Source organism: Rhagoletis zephyria, unplaced genomic scaffold (assembly GCF_001687245.7).
Source record: "Rhagoletis zephyria isolate East Lansing unplaced genomic scaffold, Rhagoletis_zephyria_1.1 Rzeph_scaffold_00181, whole genome shotgun sequence".
Classification (NCBI taxonomy): Eukaryota; Metazoa; Arthropoda; class Insecta; order Diptera; family Tephritidae; genus Rhagoletis; species Rhagoletis zephyria.
The window spans coordinates 63,219-81,970 of NW_016157265.1; positions in this window are offsets into that span (position 1 = coordinate 63,219).

Consider the following 18,752-nt stretch of genomic DNA (forward strand, 5'->3'; position numbering starts at 1 on the left):
ATTAAATGTTTACAAAATTAACAGATCGAAGATCCCAACAAATCAGCATGAGCGAAAGGCTGGACATTGGTAGAGGCTTTGTAAAAGGAGCTAAAGAGGATGTGGTGAAATTTTGAGAAAGCGTTCCAAGCATTAAAGCGGCACAATATCTAATGAAATGGGAGCCCTTAAAAGGAGGGAGCTTACATTCTATCATTTAAGCTAAATGGATCAGAACAATCTCCTAGCAATCTCCTTTGTATATTAATGTAACTGTTAGCTGTTCTTCCTCCTGGGACAAAAAAGCACCGGCCACTGAATCCTTTGTATTCTACTTAATTAAGGAAACGTCTTTTCAAATAATGATTAGACAATTTTTTTTTTTTAATTTCACTATTCACTTGCGATTATATTTAGTTTGATTTGTTTCTGCCAAAGCAGCTGATTAAGAACTTCGAATTTCACTATTTTAGTTGGCAACGCCGTTGATAGTTACGATCGGATTACAGCATACCAATTTTCGAATTTTCGGAACGGAGCTACGAATTCGTAACTACGAACTTTCGAATTACAGCATACGGGTACATACATACATATGTATGTGTATATATGTGTGTATGTACATATCTGCATTTACTCAAAATGCTTAGTTAATGCAATTTTTATCCCATACGTTTTTGCCTAATCTAATATGCTTGCCTTATTTGCCTCGCTCGTTTACTCGCCTCATTTGCCTCGCTCGTTTGCTGCTGCAAANTTTATAATCACTTTAATAAAGGAATTACGCCAACGCCTCCCTACAAATATTGCCACACTAAAAAAAATTTACTTTTTTCAGTTGGAAATGCATTAAGAGTAATTAAACCAAAAGTATTTGTTCAACTACAGCAACAAAAACACAAATATATTGCCGACGAAATAACATCCATAGAGATGCAATGGCAACGGTTAACGTTACATACCTGGAGTAATTTAGACTCAACTGTAAAATTTTGGGCCGAAGAAAACCGTTTCGCTGACCTTTGCAACCTAGTTTTTAGTTTCCTTGTTTTGCCTATAAGTAATGCAGAAGTAGAGCGAATATTTAGTTCAATGAACATAATAAAAACTAAGCAAAGAAATCCAATGTGGGTTAAAACGTTAAACGTAAAACGTTTCTTGCGATTTATTTAAATAAAGCATATGAAATTTCACTAAGACATTTTAGCCGTTTTTAGCCGCTTTTTTTTGCCAATCTAGCCGGTCGGACCAAAAAGTTCTGGTAACACTGTTGCCGTTCTACTCTTGCGCTGCCCTCGTTTGCTTACTCGCTCGCTGGCTGCTCAGTGCGTGCGCTCGTACTTGACGAGTGCTCGTTTGCAAACAGCCTCGCCTGTTGCTCGTGAGTTGCGCAAGCTCAGAGCAAACTAACGAACAAGCGAGGGGCTAAAATGAGGAAAATCCGAACCCTGGTGGTAGGCGTGGTTATTGTTCGAATTTGCCCATTTTCAATACCATCCGTCCTTCGCCAGAAAGAAGTACACGTACGAAGTTTGTTAAGATATCTAAATTTTTACTCGAGTTATCGTGTACACAGATGGACGGACAGACAGTCACCGCTTAATCGATTTCTTTTTTCATTCTGATCTTTTATGTATACATTTGTCTATATCTATTTCGATTCGTTTTGCCTGTTACAAACAACCGTTTTGTGCACAAAGTTACAATGCCCTTGTGCACAAGTGCGCTCGGGTATAATAAAATGTTAATAAGCCACAATAACATTGAAAAATACATAGTTTAGAAAGAGGCTGCCTGAAACTGTACAATAAAGCAAATGAATGTATAAAATTGACAACCACAAACACGCTGTCAAGTTTAAATAGCGGCAAATCAGCTGCACTTGACAGTAGGTTGAATAAGGAAATTAATTAGAAGCAAAAGTTTGCGGGGTGTGCATAACTCAGTGGTTAACGTTTCTGACTTTGTACATCGATGATGCGGGTTCGATCTCTTCTGAAGTCTAGGAAACAGAAGTCTGATGAGGAGATGCGGTGATCTCCGAATAGCTCCTATAACTTCAACCTCTTAGACTTTGTTGTTTTTTCCCTTTTTCCTAAAAAAACATAATCCTGGTACAAAGCTCAAAAAAAATTAAAAATGAAATGTTATGGTGATTTGGTTTCTTCCAAAAAATGTTACCCTTCCTCGGTGTAAAATGTGTTTGCTGTTACACTAAACCCTGTAAAAAGGCATGTTTTTGCCTTTGGTCCTTGTCTAGCTCACGCATTTCATAATATTGTCGTTTTAAACAACCATCTGTTTTTCAGGGAAACCATCTCCCCTGACAAAGCTTCACGGGGCAGAAAATGTACCTTTTTTGCCTTATAAGAGTGTGACATTTTAAGAAACGAACACACAATTTACTAGCCAAACGGAAAACTCTGAGCAAAATAATAAAAACACGAAAGTGGTGTGTTTGAACCATCAATGAGGCCTTATAGTTCGACGGTAGTACTTGTGAAGAATAAGGATGGCCAAATTCGGTTTTGCGTGGACTACCATTACTGAACTCCTAGTCTTGCATGAAGTGGTTCTCAACACTTGAAGAGAAGAGCGCCTATTGGCAAGTGAAGGAGACAAGGAGAAGACAGCCTTCAGCGTTGGAGATGGTGTTTGGAACTACACTGGAAAACAGGTTTTTTGTATTTAGATGACATCATCGAATTTGGTAGAAGCTTTGGGAAGAATTTTGAAGAAGTTTTCCAGAGGATAGCTGGAGTTGGTCTCAAAATGAGTCTTAAAAAGTGATCTGTGTTCAAGAAGCACGTGAATTATTAAGGACAAAAGGTGTCGACGAAGGTCGTCTGCACTGCTGAGGAAAATATAGAAGCTGTAAAAGGTTGAACCAGACCTAGGAACTTACAGGAGCTACGGAGTTTTATTGGGCTTTGCACTTATTACCGCCTATTTGTTCCAAATTTCGCCAGCGTTTATAGCCTCCAAGAGCTCACCAGAAAACGAAGCTCTTTCGACTGGAACAAAGAACAGGAGGAGGCTTCCCAAGCTCTGAAGGAACAGCTATGCACTGGACCTTCGCTCGCGTACCCGGTTCAAGGTGCAACGTTTATTTTGGATACGGATTCTAGTGGTTATACCATAGGAGGCGTACTGTCGCAAGTAATTTATGGGCACGAGAAGGTAGTTGTCTATTATAGCTATGGTGACCATCTGTTCTTTATTTCAAAAGACAGTCCTTTTTCTCATGAAGTTGTCATTTAACTTTATTTATTATTTTTTTAATTCTATGTTATCCTTTGCTTCAAAACTTGTCCTTTAAACGTACTTTGTTTAGGTCAATGTCAGACATTTATGCATTTCATAAATTACAGCCCAGCAGATACAAATTGTGAAGAAGAAGCAGAGAATACAAACAAGTTGGAAAGCTCATCCTTTTCATTTACCTTGTCGAAAATGAAGATAGTGCAAATATTGTGTCCTACTGCTTATGCATCTTCTCATAATAATTATATGGGCTTTTCTATTTTTTTCGTCTCTCGGGACGTTTATTTAAAAACGAATTTTATTTACGTCTTCTTATAATAATTATATGGGCTTTTTATTTTTTTCGTCTCTCGGGACGTTTATTTCAAGACGAATATTATTTATATCCCACATTTTTCTTAATAGAATTGGCACATTTACAGCCGATTTCACGAAATTTTTTAATTGCAATTTAATTGACATTTAATTTAAATTTTAATTTTCAATAAATTTTGCATTTAAGCTTTACTCCTTTCACCAATACACACTTGGCCTAATTCAATTTGTCTGGCATAAATGAACTAATGCAGCTTCGAAGTTGAAATTTGGCGAAGTCAATCGCCATGGCATTTATAAGAAGATGACCAAATTTTGGACCATCGGGCCACGCCTACCTTGACCGCCCATACAACATTATTTATAGCTTTAAAGATTTTCTATGAGAAGTGAGTAAATCTTATACGTATTTATATAAAGTAAAGTTGCAAAAGTGGTGTAACACATTTACTCAAAAACCTCTGGACAGATTCTGACGAATTTTTGACATAAGACATATATATTTGGAGAAGGGTTAAATTATGTTAGTTTGCTATCCGGTAAATATTAAAACATTAATTCAATTTAGTTAAATTAATTACTTCAATATGGGTATCAATCGAAATGGTGTTGAAAAGGATTTATTTCTAAGCAACATGTGGAAGGGTTGCCATCTGGTTAAAAAATTCAATTGAACATGAACATGGGAATTAGGTAACTGGAATGCACATCATAATATGGGTGTCAGACCAGGTTGGTTGTAGTTTAAAAATGTATACACGAAGGCGTCAAAAAAAATAGGTTTAAGAAAGTTTCACTTTGAAAATTTGTGGATGAGGGCTGCCAACTGTTTAATTATTTAATATTATTTAATAACTTTAATGAGTGATTACAATATGGATATAAATCGCAAGTTTTGAAATGCTTCATTTCTAAACTATGTGCAGCAGCAGGGCCGTAGCCAGGATTTTATTTCAACACATTTTGATTAAAAGAAAAATACTGATAAAAATAAAATATTTCACACAAACAACAAAAAATATAATCGATAATCGCATGAGGCTATTGCCTGAAAATTTTAAAATGCACTTAGTGGCATTGTGCTACTATGATAGCTCGGCCCAGTAATCATAGTCAACTTATATACAGTAGACTGTACCATACAAGAAAAAATCGGTACTGTTCTTCCACTGGAATTATGAAATCTATTATATTTTAAGACCTCTACCAAAATGTTCTGAAAAATAATAAGATATGCGTGAACTGGACCGATTTGAAAATACCTCCAAAAATTTAGTTTTTTTTATCAAAAAAAAGTTTTTTAAAATATTTTTTGAAAAAAATTCCCTCAGATGACTAAACAGTTTAAGCTTAAAAAATTTCCATAAAAATATTTAAAAAAAATTTTCTACGGAATCATAATAATGAGATTTTCGATGCTGTTTTTGAACTTTTTTCAAAGCCTGGTTTAAGAAAAACTTGAATAACTCAGCCAAAACCTTACCAATTTAAACTTATGAGGTATCATTGGTAAGGTATTTTCTCACCCTTTGAATTTCTTTGCGAATCAGCTCATTCAAAGTATGAAAGAGGAAGGTAAGATAAACGCGTGTCCATGTTGAATTAAGATGAGCTGGTATTTGATAAAGAAAATTTTGGGACGTGAATAAGTTTGTTTTGCAAAGAAATAAAAAAGGTGAGAAAATACCTTTCCACTGATACCTCATAAGTCTATATCGGTAAAGTGTTGGAGCAGTTATTCAAGTTTTTCTTACCCAAACCTTTGAATAGAGGTAAAAATCAGCATCAAATTCTTATTATTATGATTCCGTTGATACAATTTTTTAATATTTTTATGTAGATTTTTTAAGCTTAAACTGTTTTGTCACCTGGGAGGATATTTTCCAAAAAAATCCTTTAAGAAACTATTTTTATTAATAAAAAACTCCATTTTTAGAGGTATTTTCAAACCGGTTCAGCTCACGTAAATCGTATTATTTTTCAGAAATATTTTGGTAGAAGTCTTAAAATATACAAGGTTTGGTAATCCCGCCGGAAAAACCGCACTTTCTTTTTGTACATTGTGCAGTAGTCGAAAAAATTATAGCCGCACAAAATTTTCGCAAGTTTTAAAATATTATTTTTGTTGTTATTTAATTTTGGTTAGCTCTTTATAGTCGATTCTTTAACAACATCCGTATAAATACAATTTCAAAGGCAGTGTCAGACGATTGGATATTTGCCAAATTTGGTTCAAATCGTATCCCATTTGTGTGAATACCCAAATATTTTTCTTTATCCCAATTAGTATGTTGAAATTTTTCAATAGAACATCGCTGTATTGTACCAATCTTTCGACTACAAAAAAAATTTCCCATTTTTTTATTTTGTACCAATAGCCCAATATAAAAATATACCAACATGTACAAATGAAACAATCGAGTGCCACTGCCTTAAAAATTTATGCAATTTAAAAAAAGATTCAACAAATTTTCGTAAAAATTTCGAGTTTTTCAATTAGATTCTGAGTATGCAGATTTGTTGCCCATTGAATTGTAGTAGAATAAAGTATAAGTTTCAAATGGCTCGAAATTTGTACGAAGATTAATTATTTTCTTTAAATATTGCACAAAATTGGAAACTTGGATTTTCACGGGTCTTGTTAAAGAATAAACTATGTTTTTATAAAAAAAAAATAACCAAAATTAAATAACAACGAAAATACGGTTAAAACTTGGCAAAAAGTGGTTCGGCTATAATTTTTTGCCACTGTATGTATTTTTGAATATCTTTAATTGGATTAAAATTAAAAAAAAAAAATATATGCCTTTTTTGTCTTTTTTCAAAGCTCAGTTTTCCTCTTTTTAAGTTGTTAGTGCCTTTACATTTCTACATTTCAATGAAATCTTTAGTTCGAAGATTTAAACTTTGCCTTTCCCCGTCTCCAGTGGCGTTATATTTTTAACGCAAGTACATATTTCCAAACTCGATTAAGAAGTTTCACATCAATTATTTGAGTTTCACTTTTTAAACAGGTGGCAGCCCTCTTATATATAGTTAAAAAATAAAATAATCATAATCATTTGGATTGATACTTATATGTTATAACCCATATAACTTTTTATATAATTTTAATATTTTGAATTTAATTTCTATTATGTGGCAAACCTTTTTTGAAAAATAAAACCGTATTGCACTTCTACATACCAATCTCTTCAATTCTCGGTGCAGATGTGGTGACGGTGGGTTAAATATTTTACATAAACATCTCCGAACTCGACTATTTGCATTTGATTTTCTAACATCTGGCAACCCTTTTCAAAGAATGAAAACACCTAAAATGAAAGCCCTTTAATATATATAAATAAATAAATAAATATATTTAACGCTTTAAGGGCCGTTAACGTTTCTGTGTGAAGCTGTAGTTTATTTATTTATTTCATTTCCATAGAATTACTTGAAAATATATAAGTTAACGGTCCTAACTCGATAAAGAAGTTTTAATTCAATAAAAGTCCCATATGATTATTATGGGAAGACGTAAATAATATTCGTCTTGATATAAACGACCCGAGAGACGAAAAAAAATAAAAAGCCCGTATAATTATTATGAGACGACGTAAATCATATTCGTTTTGAAATAAACGTCCCGGGAGACGAACAAAAATAAAAATCCCATATAATTATTATGAGAAGACGTAAATAATATTCGTCTTGAAATAAACGTCCCGAGAGACGAAAAAAAATAAAAAGCCCATATAATTATTATGAGACGACGTAAATCATATTCGTCTCAAAATAAACGTCCCGAGAGACGAAAAAAAAATAAAAAGCCCATATAATTATTATAAGAAGACGTAAATAATATTTGTCTTGAAATAAACGTCCCGGGAGACGAAAAAAAATAAAAATCCCATGTAATTATTATGAGAAGACGTAAATAATATTCGTCTTGAAATAATCGTCCCGCGAGACGAAAACAACTCTTCCATTGTTCAGTAATAATTATAGACCAATATTTAATTTTATTTCTTATAATCGTTATGGTCTCTGGCATTAAATATTTTTTCCCACGAAAATTATCAATTTGTCTTCCCGCACATAACGGAGAAGTATGTGAAAACTCAAGGGCGCTTAGTCCGCTGGGGAACCGCTTAAGAGATGCTTTAGAATACGTTGACGTATTTAATGCAAGTCTGGACATTGGCAGAGAAAATGCTCGATGCTCTTTAGAATCTTCTACTTCCGCTACGATAGAACTTTCGTGTATTTTCATTGAATGGTGTTTGTTGCTTAAACCAACTTCTGAGCTAACGGAGAGACAATTAAGGAGAACTAGAGAGTCAGATTTGTTTCCATTAATTCGTGATCCATCTACGGTTGTCTTGTCCAATAAAAATATTTCTGAGCCATATATATGAGCAATTTTTTTTAGGCCGGACGGATTTCGTAAAACAATTATGTCATGTCTCCGATTCGCTTTAAATTTTCTTTGTGGGTTTTATACGCGAAATAAGCTAAACGTGTTTGAGGAACTTTTTCTTTTTTTTCTACGGAGATATGATCTGTCAAAGCTTGCATTTTTTCGTGATTCTGACTAATCATGTACTTTTTCAAATCGTTATATCTCATCTTAACGTCGTTTTAATACTATAGAAACGGGCTTAACAGTTTTATATATAAGATGGTCAAGATTGACCTAAAGCTAACTTAGCTATTAACAGTTGAACTTTTGATTTGCAAAGAGCAGACCAATAAATTAGGGATTTAAAATTATACCATCATAATCCTTGTTTGATTCTTTATAAAAAATGTGGTTCAAAAAAATGGGCGTTTTTCACCAACTATTCTTCTTTATGACGAGATGGTTTATTTTGGGAGAATCAACAATCTTTTGTAATTTATTTTCGGAAACTTATGTTGAGATATATTTGGTGAGGGTTTAAACCCTCGAGTAGTATACAGTACTAGGTTCAAGCATAAAAATATCCATAAAGCTACGTGGCTGCCTCCAAATCGAATAACGAGAAACCAAGTCGTTCATGTTGTGATAGACGGAAGGCACGGTTACAGTCTTTTAAATGTGCGTACAGTCGGATTTCAGCGAGCCCTAGAGAACAACTGGTATGATGAGGAGTTTGAGGGAGCTGCAGAGAAAAAAGATGCCGCCTACTAGGCCACGCTGCAAGACCAGCGCGAACTCCTGTAAGAACAACAATGTTGTTGAAAGTTGTGTAGAAGATGAGCTCGGAGCTATGATGTCGGAGTCGATGTTCCACCGCCTGACTATGACGAGGTACGATTAGCAATAACGAAGCTGAAAAACCACATAGCTGCAGGAGCTGATAGCTTGCTATCTGAGCTATTCAAGTACGGTGGCGAGGAATTGATAAAGTGAATGCGTCAACTCCTATGCAAAATATGGTTAGATAACCGCATGGCCGACGACGGGAATTTAAGCGTGCTTTGCCCAATCCACAAGAAAGGCGACCCCGCCATTCGAGCCAACTACCGCGGGATCAGCCTTCTAAGCATGGGTTACAAGGTTTTATCGAGCGATTTGTGTGAATCGTCATCGAACTGATTGGGACTTATCATTGGGACTTTAGACCTGGCAAATCCACGATAGACCAGGTATTTACAACACGCGAAATCTTGGAAAAGACCCGCGAGAGTACTAGATCGACACAAACTATATAATTATCGTTTTCAAAGCCGCTTTCTTTATGCCCCGATGTCTAAATTCGATATCTTCGCGAAACAAATACGGCTGTGTGAAACGACGTTGAGCAATACTATCAGCTCTGTCAGACTTGGAAAGGACCTCTCCGATCCGTTTGATACCAAACGAGGTTTCAGACCAGATGACTCTCTTTCGTCTTTTTTGAAAAAATCACTGATTTCTTTAATCTGATGGTGGTAAAGAAAATGAGAGGCGCAGAACTGAACCTCTCAAGCGCAATACTTTACAACAGCGTACAATTGCTGGTGTATACCGGCCACATCGACATTATAGGTAAAAACCTTATCGGGATTTGATATAGAAGCAAAGCGAATGGGTCTGGTGGTGAACGAGGACCAAACGAAGTATCTCCTGTCATCACATAAACCGTCAGAGCACAAGCTTCTTGGCGTATACGTCACTATAACAGTTAGTAGTTTGAAACTTCGTTTGTTTGGGAACCAACATTAACACCAATAACACCATGCTACAAAAAAAGTCATGAAATACACCCGAAACTAAACCTAGTTTAGAGGCATGGTCGAGTACGCCATGAAAATAGGTCCCGTATAGTTCCTGAACCCTGCATTTTTTATACCAAGAAACCGTTATTTTCGTAATTGATTCACTTATCTACTAATAGCTTCACTATTATCCATCCGATTTTAAAAATCGAACAAGTTTTGAAAAGAGGATTTATGTAATAGTAATTTTAATATATTATTAAAAATAATTTTTTGAACTTTTAACATCGCTAATTTCAAAAGTTTCTATGAAAGTTCGAAAATATGTGGCATTTGTCTAAAAGAACATTTGCTTTTGAATAAATTAATTCCTCATACGATGCAATTGCATAAAAATTGCCGAAGTTGAGCAATTTAAGCAAAAATAAGGCCTTGAATTTATATGTATGAATGTACCGGACGCCCAGGTTTTTTGAGCAGTGTGGCTAAGGGGTTCATCAACATTTACTCAAAATTTATACATACATATACCCTGCAAAAAATTGTGCGACTAATCTCTAAAGAGAGTATTCCGAGATTACTCTCAATCGGGTACAATTGGGCATTAATTAGTCCCAACTAGTCTCATACGGGTACTAATGGAGGTCAATTAGTCTCGACTCATCCCTTGTGGGTATAATTGGAGATCAATTAGTCCCCAACTCATCTCTAACGGGTACTATTAACGATTTAATGATATGTACGCTCTTAGTCAATGAAATATCATGTGCGGCGTTGGCACACAGAGAGAGTATTCGCCTAACAAAACTGAGCACCCCGGTTCCAATCACAGCTGGCGAAAATTTTTATTTTTATTTTTTAAAAGTGACTAGTCGCTTTTTATACCCGTTCGGGTATAAAGGTGAACAATTAGTCTCTTCATAGGACATGCCCGATATAAAGAGATCAAAAGTGGTATTAGTCGCATGCTCCTTTGCGATTACTCCCGGAGTCATCCCGGATTAGTCCCATTTTTTGCAGGGTATACAATGGCTTAAGCAAAAAATGTATTTTTCATAACAGTTTAGGAAAATGGGCGTGGAACCGCCCACTTATGTCATATATGCGTATCTCAAAATCCACTTAACCGATCTCTACCAAATTTAATATAATCCCGAGGTTTTCGGGATCTGTAATTTGCAATATTAGGAACTCCTTTTCTTGTCCATTATTGGCTATATTTCTTTTTTTTATTTAATAACTAATACTTTTTACAAGTGTCTAGCTCATTATACATATAACACAGCAATAGTAAATTTTAAACACAAATATCAATACATTCGCGAAACCATAGGCCGAATATAGTAAAATTGCGTTTTTAGTTTTTCACTTTGACGTCAGTAATTCAAAACTGATTTAAAAAAATCGGTGAAATATGCTTAGAGAAGAAGTATGGATATCACATTAAAGAGGAAATCCTGTAGAATTTAAACTGATTCAAGTTTTTGGTACAGAAGGACTGGTAAGTATTGAAAATGTTATTTGAAAACTTTACCTTTGAAATTTCGCAAAATTTGTTTTTGAAAAAATTAATGGCTTATATAAACTCGACAACATCCTCGAATTTCGTCCTTCTAACTTTATCAGCTTAAAAAATTACCTATTCGTCCTTGTGAATCAAAAAAATTGTAATTGTTTTAAATTCTAAAGTAATTTTTTCTTGCATTTGGTACTCATAATTGTATTCTACATTGCATTATAATTTTTTAATTAATTTTTGGAAATAAACATATCGTAGAAATTACAAAGCCCTTCAAAATAAATCCTGACGTCAGAAAAAAAAACAAAGATGCCACTTTAAATAAAAAAGTATGTTTCAAACCCATTTATTTATTATTTATTTTATGGTGGGAGAGCTTCTCAAGCAATATAGAAGCAACTTTTTTGATTTAAGTTGTTGAAAAGTAATGAATATCTAAATTCCGGGATCCCGGGATTGTGATAACTACATCCCGACAGTCCTGGGATCGGAAAAAGCTGAAAATTAGCATCCCTAGTTCATATGGAATACCTTCATAACCGATGTACTATCGATACCTGCATGGTATAGTTTCATTCTTAGGAACAGGAACTATGAGAAGATTCTATTGGGAGAACAACTGCGGTTTTAATTGCAAGATTCTTCCAATGCTTGTGAAAATCATTACAACGCGAGTGATTTTATTACATGCTCATTGCATACAACTCTTTTTAAGCGAATGTGTTTATACCTGGGTGCAGTTCCCATGTCCAGCATAGTCCCAGTGCCTGAATCGACCGAAATTTCAGAAGAAATGAGGCCATGAGAGCAGAAGTGGCCTAACCCACAATTTTTTTTCTTGGACTTCTTAAAATAGTTTCAAATATAATACATCTTAAAGGAAAGTCGATTATTATTTATTTTGATGATAACTTATTTACGGATACTACTTTTGGCCCACTGTGCGACAAGGCCAAGCCAGCAGAGCCGCCGAATTTTAATTCGCTGCAACATGTCTATATCGTTGTAAAGCTCATACAGCATCAGCGTAAAGGTCCGTAAATCTTTAGCAGAATCTTTCTTCCGAAAACTCCAAGAGCCGCTTCATCAGGTGTTTTCATTGTCCATGCCTCCGCGCCATACACCAGCACAGGCATGATGCTGGATTTATAGAGTGCGATCATTGTACGATGAGAGAGGACTTTACTTCTCAATTGCCTACTCAGTCCAAAGTAGCCCTTGTTGGAAAGAGTGATTCTCCGTTTGATTCCAAGGCAGACATTATTATTGGTACTAATGCTGGTTCCCAAATAAACGAAGTCGGTTACTTTTTCAAACTTGAAACTATCAACAGTGACGTGGTTGCCAAGACGCGTATGCTCTGACTGTTTATGTGATGACAGGAGATACTTTGTTTTGTCCTCGTTCACCACCAGACCCATTCGCTTTGCTTCTCTATCCAATGCCGAGAAAGCAGAACAGACGTATCCCTTGTTTTTACCGATAATATCGATGTCGCCGCCATACGCCAGTAATTGTACGCTCTTGTAAGGTATTGTTACTGAGAGGTTCAGTTCTGCGGCTCTTATTATCTTCTCCAACATCAGATTAAACAAACCCTATACTGACGGAGCTGATGGTATTGCTAAACGTAATTTTACATAGCCATATTAGTTCCACGGAGATACCAAATTCAGACATCGCGGCATAAGGCAATTTCTTTTCGTGCTGTCGAAAGCGGCTTTGAAATCATTAAACAGATGGTCCTATTCTCGCGGGTCTTTTCCAAGATTTGGCGTATTTTGAATACCTGATCTATGGTGGATTTGCCAGGCCTAAAGGGCTTCCACACCATATAACCTATAACCTTATAACCTATGCTTAGAAGGTTTATTTCAATTTCAATTTCAATTTATTTCAATATTAAATATTAGTACAGTAAGACCAAGCTGACGGAGCTGATGGTATCGCTAAACGTAATTTTACATAGCCATATTAGTTTCACGGAGATACCAAATTCAGACATCGCGGCATAAGGCAATTTCTTTCGTGCAGTCGAAACCGGCTTTGAAATCATTAAACAGATGGTCCTATTCTCGCGGGTCTTTTCCAAGATTTGGCGTATTTTGAATACCTGATCTATGGTGGATTTGCCAGGCCTAAAGGGCTTCCACACAATATAACCTATAACCTTATAATCTATGCTTAGAAGGCTTATTTCAATTTCAATTTCAAATTTATTTCAATATTAAATATTAGTACAGTAAGACCCAGATCTTTTATAGTACAACAAATAAATTCAATACAAACACATACATTAATACATATAATTAATTAAATCATAAATCATCTATTCATAGGTTAACAGAGATTAACTTTAAATATTAGATGGTTCATCAATTGTTACAAAAGTAGCTATATAGAATGTTTTTGAAGTTGCTTTTATTGATCTTGCTTCTAATTGCAGCGGGAATTGAATTCCAGATTCGTATAGCATTAATGAAAAATAGTCTAGTAGAGGTCTTAAAGTTAAAGAAAGGCACCACTAGATCACAGGAACGCTCAGACTTTGGAAAAATTAATTTCTCATAAAGATAATGAGGGGTCTTTGTGCTGCTGAGTTTAAAGAGAAAGATGCAGTTTCTTGCTTTTAGATAATCAGTGATATCACATCCAACAACAACNGATGCAGTTTCTTGCTTTTAGATAATCAGTGATATCACATCCTAACAAGCTACATCTCCACGCAGATATATGGTCATACTTCCGCAATCCATATACATAACGTGTGATTTGGTTAAATAAGGTGTCAATCTTATGGGATGACCTGGAGTCAAGCTTACTATATACCACCTCAGCATAAGTAATAATAGGTAAGATTAATTGACGCGCAAGCTTTCTTCTAGTGGGAATCGGAACAAACGATGCCGATTGCCTTAGTTTTCTTAGAATACCATATACTTTGTTCACAATAGAATTAACGTGATCAACGCAGCTAAGGCTAGAATTGATAACAAACCCCAAATTGGTTACTTTATCAATAAATTTTAGGGGTCTGGTTTCAAGAAAAACTGAAGGAATACTGCTAAAAGGGACTTTTGTCTTAAAAACAGGTAGAACATACGACTTCGCAGGGTTAATGGAAAGGCCGTTAAGAGCAGCCCAATGCGAGATAGATGATAAGTCCATATTCAAATCAGATGTGAGTCTGTGCAAATCTCTTGACGGACCCGATAAATATATCTGGATGTCATCGGCATATGCATGCATTTTTACATATTGGCATGTCATGAATATGTCATTTATGAAAGCACTAAATAACAAGGGGCCCAAAATAGACCCCTGAGGAACACCGCGTGTTACGGATTTAGTTCTAGAGGTTACTGAACCAACCTTCACAAGCTGGGTTCTACCTGTTAGGTAGCTTTTCATAAGAGATAGTGCAGTTTTACCGAACCCGAAATAATATGAAAGCTTAGAGCAGAGCAGTGTGTGATCTACGGAGTCAAATGCTTTGGAAAAGTCAAGTAAGCACAGGAGGGAAACATCATTATTATCAAAGGCAATTCGCAAATCGTCAAGTATTTTTACTATCGCAGTTGAACAACCATGCCCTGATCAAAAACGTGATTGAAAAGGAGATAACAAGTTCTTTTCGGACATATGTGACATTATTTGCTCTGACATTAGGGACTCAAACACTTTTGACAAGGCAGGCAAAACACTAATTGGACGCAAATCATAAGGTGAGCATGCTCGTTTGATTTTAGCAACTGGACAAATGGAAGCGAATTTCCATAACTTTGGAAAACANTTATCAAGCAACGAAGAACAAAATGAATCACCAGCAAGGAGATTGATATTAAAGTCACCGCAAAGTATAATATTCTCGTAGTCGACAGCAATGTTGGACAACTTATCAAACAAAGGACTTATACTGACAAATTTATTAGGGTTATACACGCATGAAACAAGGCACTTTTTCACACGATCAGACAACTCAACAAGTAAATATTCAACCCCTCCATTATCCGACTCGCCGACAAGTTTCATATTGATGTGGGTCTTACAATAAATAGCAACGCCACCACCCTTTTTACCGACACCTTTCGAATAATCTTATAATTATATATATTAAAATGAACATCACTAACATCAAGTGGAAACCATGTTTCGGAAACACAGATAACATCAACTGCAGAGCACGTAAACACATATCTAACATAATCCATTTTTGTGTTGTTTAAGCTTCTAGCATTGAAATGGACGATATTAAGCCCTATCTGTTGATTACATAGAACATTTAACATAATGCGACTATTATCATCAATGCTATTGATCTTGCTGTTAGACACCATAAAGCAAGTGAACAAAAGCAAATTCAAGGTATGAATAAGAACTAATAAATATAGCAATAATACTACGAACCATCTTTACAAATGCTAGCAAAACATTAAACATAANCTATGAACCATCTTTACAAATGCTAGCAAAACACTAAACATACTTAAGCTAAGAATAAAAGAATATAGAATAAAAGAAAAAGAACACAGATTAGCAAGAAAACCTCTGCAAGTCATTACGTTCATCAATTTTAATAGCTGACGAACCTTTGCCAACTCTGACATAGACAGCACCTCGCAACGTAAATACAGACAGCAACTTCTCCGCTCTTCTCAATCGTATGGCCTCTTACAATAATTTCCTCGTTTGTGTGGTCAAACTCTCAAAAATAGAAAATTTCCCTTCGAGGCCTGCAACAGAAACAGAAACTACAGCCTTAGTTTTTTTTCTGTAGTCACTAAATGCGCGAAATGTTCTGTTGCGGTCCAGTGGAGAATGGAACTTAATGATAACCGCACCGCCCTGATTATTATTGGTAGCCTTAGTACGAAAAATATCCCGAATTTGCGGAGCAAGAAAATCAATAGAGAGACACATACGGTTAAACGTACTCTTTAAGTTTTCTTCTTCGGTATACGGTATGCCAAAAACAACCGCGTCAGCAGACACCTCGGGAGAAATTTTTCGAAATTTCCGCGGTTGTTGGCGCGAATTGCGAATCGCCTTTCTTGTGGGTTGGCCTGAGCACACTTAAATTCCAGTCGCCGGGCATGCGTTCATCTGACCATATTCTGCATAAGCGCTGATGTATGAACCTCATCAGCTCCCTGCCGCCGTACTTGAATAGCTCGGCTGGCCGTCAGCTCCAGTAGCTTTGTGGTTTTTCAACCTAGTGATCGCTATTCGTACCTCGTCATAGTCAGGCGGTGGGACGATTCCATCGTCATCGACTGGGGTCTCCGGTTCGTCTTCTTCACAACTTTTAGTGCTGCTACCTTTTAGTAGGGTAGAAAAGTGTTCCCTCCATAATTTAAGTACATTCTGGACATCGTTCACTAGGTCGCCATTGTTGTTCTTACAGGAGTTCGCCCTGGTCTTGAAACCTTCCGTAAGTCGTCTAAGACCCTGGTAAAATTTTCGGACGTTCTTCCTGTCGGCCAGCAGCTCTCGCTCCTCGCACTCACGTATTTCGGCCTCTTTCTTCTTATTGCGGCAAATACGTCTCGCTTCCTTCTTTAGTTCCCTGTAACGGCCCACTTGGCTCGAGGTCGCCACGTGACCCTATAGGCGGCGTGTTTTTTCTCTGCGGCTTCTTGACATTCCTCATCGTACAAACTACTACTTCGGCGGCGGTACTTAATAATAATAATAATAATAATAATGGATTGGCGTTTACACATATGTTAGTGTTTGGCCTAGCTTCTCCTCCGATTTGTGGCGTGCGCCTTGAACACAAAGCGGAGGGACCTACAGTTTTACGCCACTCCGAACGGCGATTGTATTTTTATGAGAAGCTGTTTTTCATGGCAGAAATACACTCGGAGGTTTGCCATTGCCGGCCGAGGGACGACTGCTGTTAAGAAAAACCTTTTTTCTATATTTTTTTCCGATGTTGCTTTGACCAGAGCTTGAACCCAGGCGTTGCGGAGTGGAAGCGCGCACTTACTACTACACATCAGCGTCCGACGGAGGCGGTACGTGATGATCGGGAAATGTGGTTCCACTGCTCGCGTATGTCGTATTGTTGAAGAGTTCTCTCAGAGAGCAGGTGTGTGAGTCGATTGGCGAATAAATTGGCCGTCTGATGCGATTGCAGCTTTTTGACGTTAAGATTTCCTTGCATTGTTGGGCGCACATGTTTTGCTGCACAGAGCCGGGTGCGTATCTTGGCTACAACAGGAGAGTGCATGCATGCCTTCCGCCCATCACAGCATGGTCGATTTGGTTTCTCGTTTTTCGATCTGGAGACAGCCATGTAGCTTGGTGGATGTTCTTATGCTGGAACCAAGTACTATATATTACCATGTTTCGGGCCCTGGCGAATTCGATCAGCCGCAGTACATTATCGCACATTTCGTCGTGGAGGCTGAATTTTCCGACATTGGCGCCAAAGGTCCCTTCCTTGCCCACCGTGGTATTAAATCGCTGAGCACGACATCGTGTCGGGGGCAGCGATCATATGTACGCTCCAAGCGCTCGTAGAAGAGATGCTTGGACGCCTCGACTATCTCTACCGTCGGGGCATGGGCGCAGATGAGCGAGATGTTGAAGAATCTCGCTTTGATGCGAATTGTGGCTAGACGTTCGTCCACCGGGGTGAACGCCAGTACTCTTCGACGGAGTCTCTCTTTTGCCACGAATCCAACACAGAATTTGCGTGCCTTTACGTGGCAACTGTAGTAAACGTCGCAAGGCTTCACACTTGCTTTTCCTGGATGGCGGTGATGTCAGCCTTTGTCTTCCCGGGGACATCAACCAGGCGGGCAGAAGCACCTTCCCCATTAAGGGTCCGGATATTCCAGGTGCATACCCTGAAATCACAGTCCTTTATACGTTTGCCGTGGTCGTCATCAAAAAAGGGGGTCTCATCCGAGGCTTGTTGAAATTTTTCTTTAAAAATTTGAATTTGAAGACCTTCAATGTAGTGGAAAGCTCTAACTAGACATTTTCGGAAAAACGGGAAATGTTTTTTATATTTTTGATTTAATATTCCGGATCGGTGAATTATACATTATCAGGGGCGAACGCAGAAATTTTTTTCGGGAGGGGTTTTAAAATTATTATTATTATTTTTTTTTATTTAATCAGTTGCACCAAATATGCGTTTCGGTGGTACAAAATGTCTATATTTTTTTCAATAAATTCGAGTTATTACATATGTATGCATGAAAAATGTGAAATATCATTTCTCTACTGCTTCGACTTAAAAGAAAATATTGTAATCAGTATTTCTTTATTCGCAACTTCTATATTTCTGTGGATGCTAAGTAAAGCTTAACCATCTAATCTTTGTTCCCCAGTTTTACTTCGTAAATATGATTCAAGCTTAAGAAGGAGCGTTCACTGGAAATAAGTGTCACAGGAAGTGTTGGCCCTATCTGCAAGAATCGGTATACCTTTAGGTACAGTGATTGATTGCAAACATCAGGAGCGTCTAGGAATGGTGTTGGACTATGCTCCGTAGGTA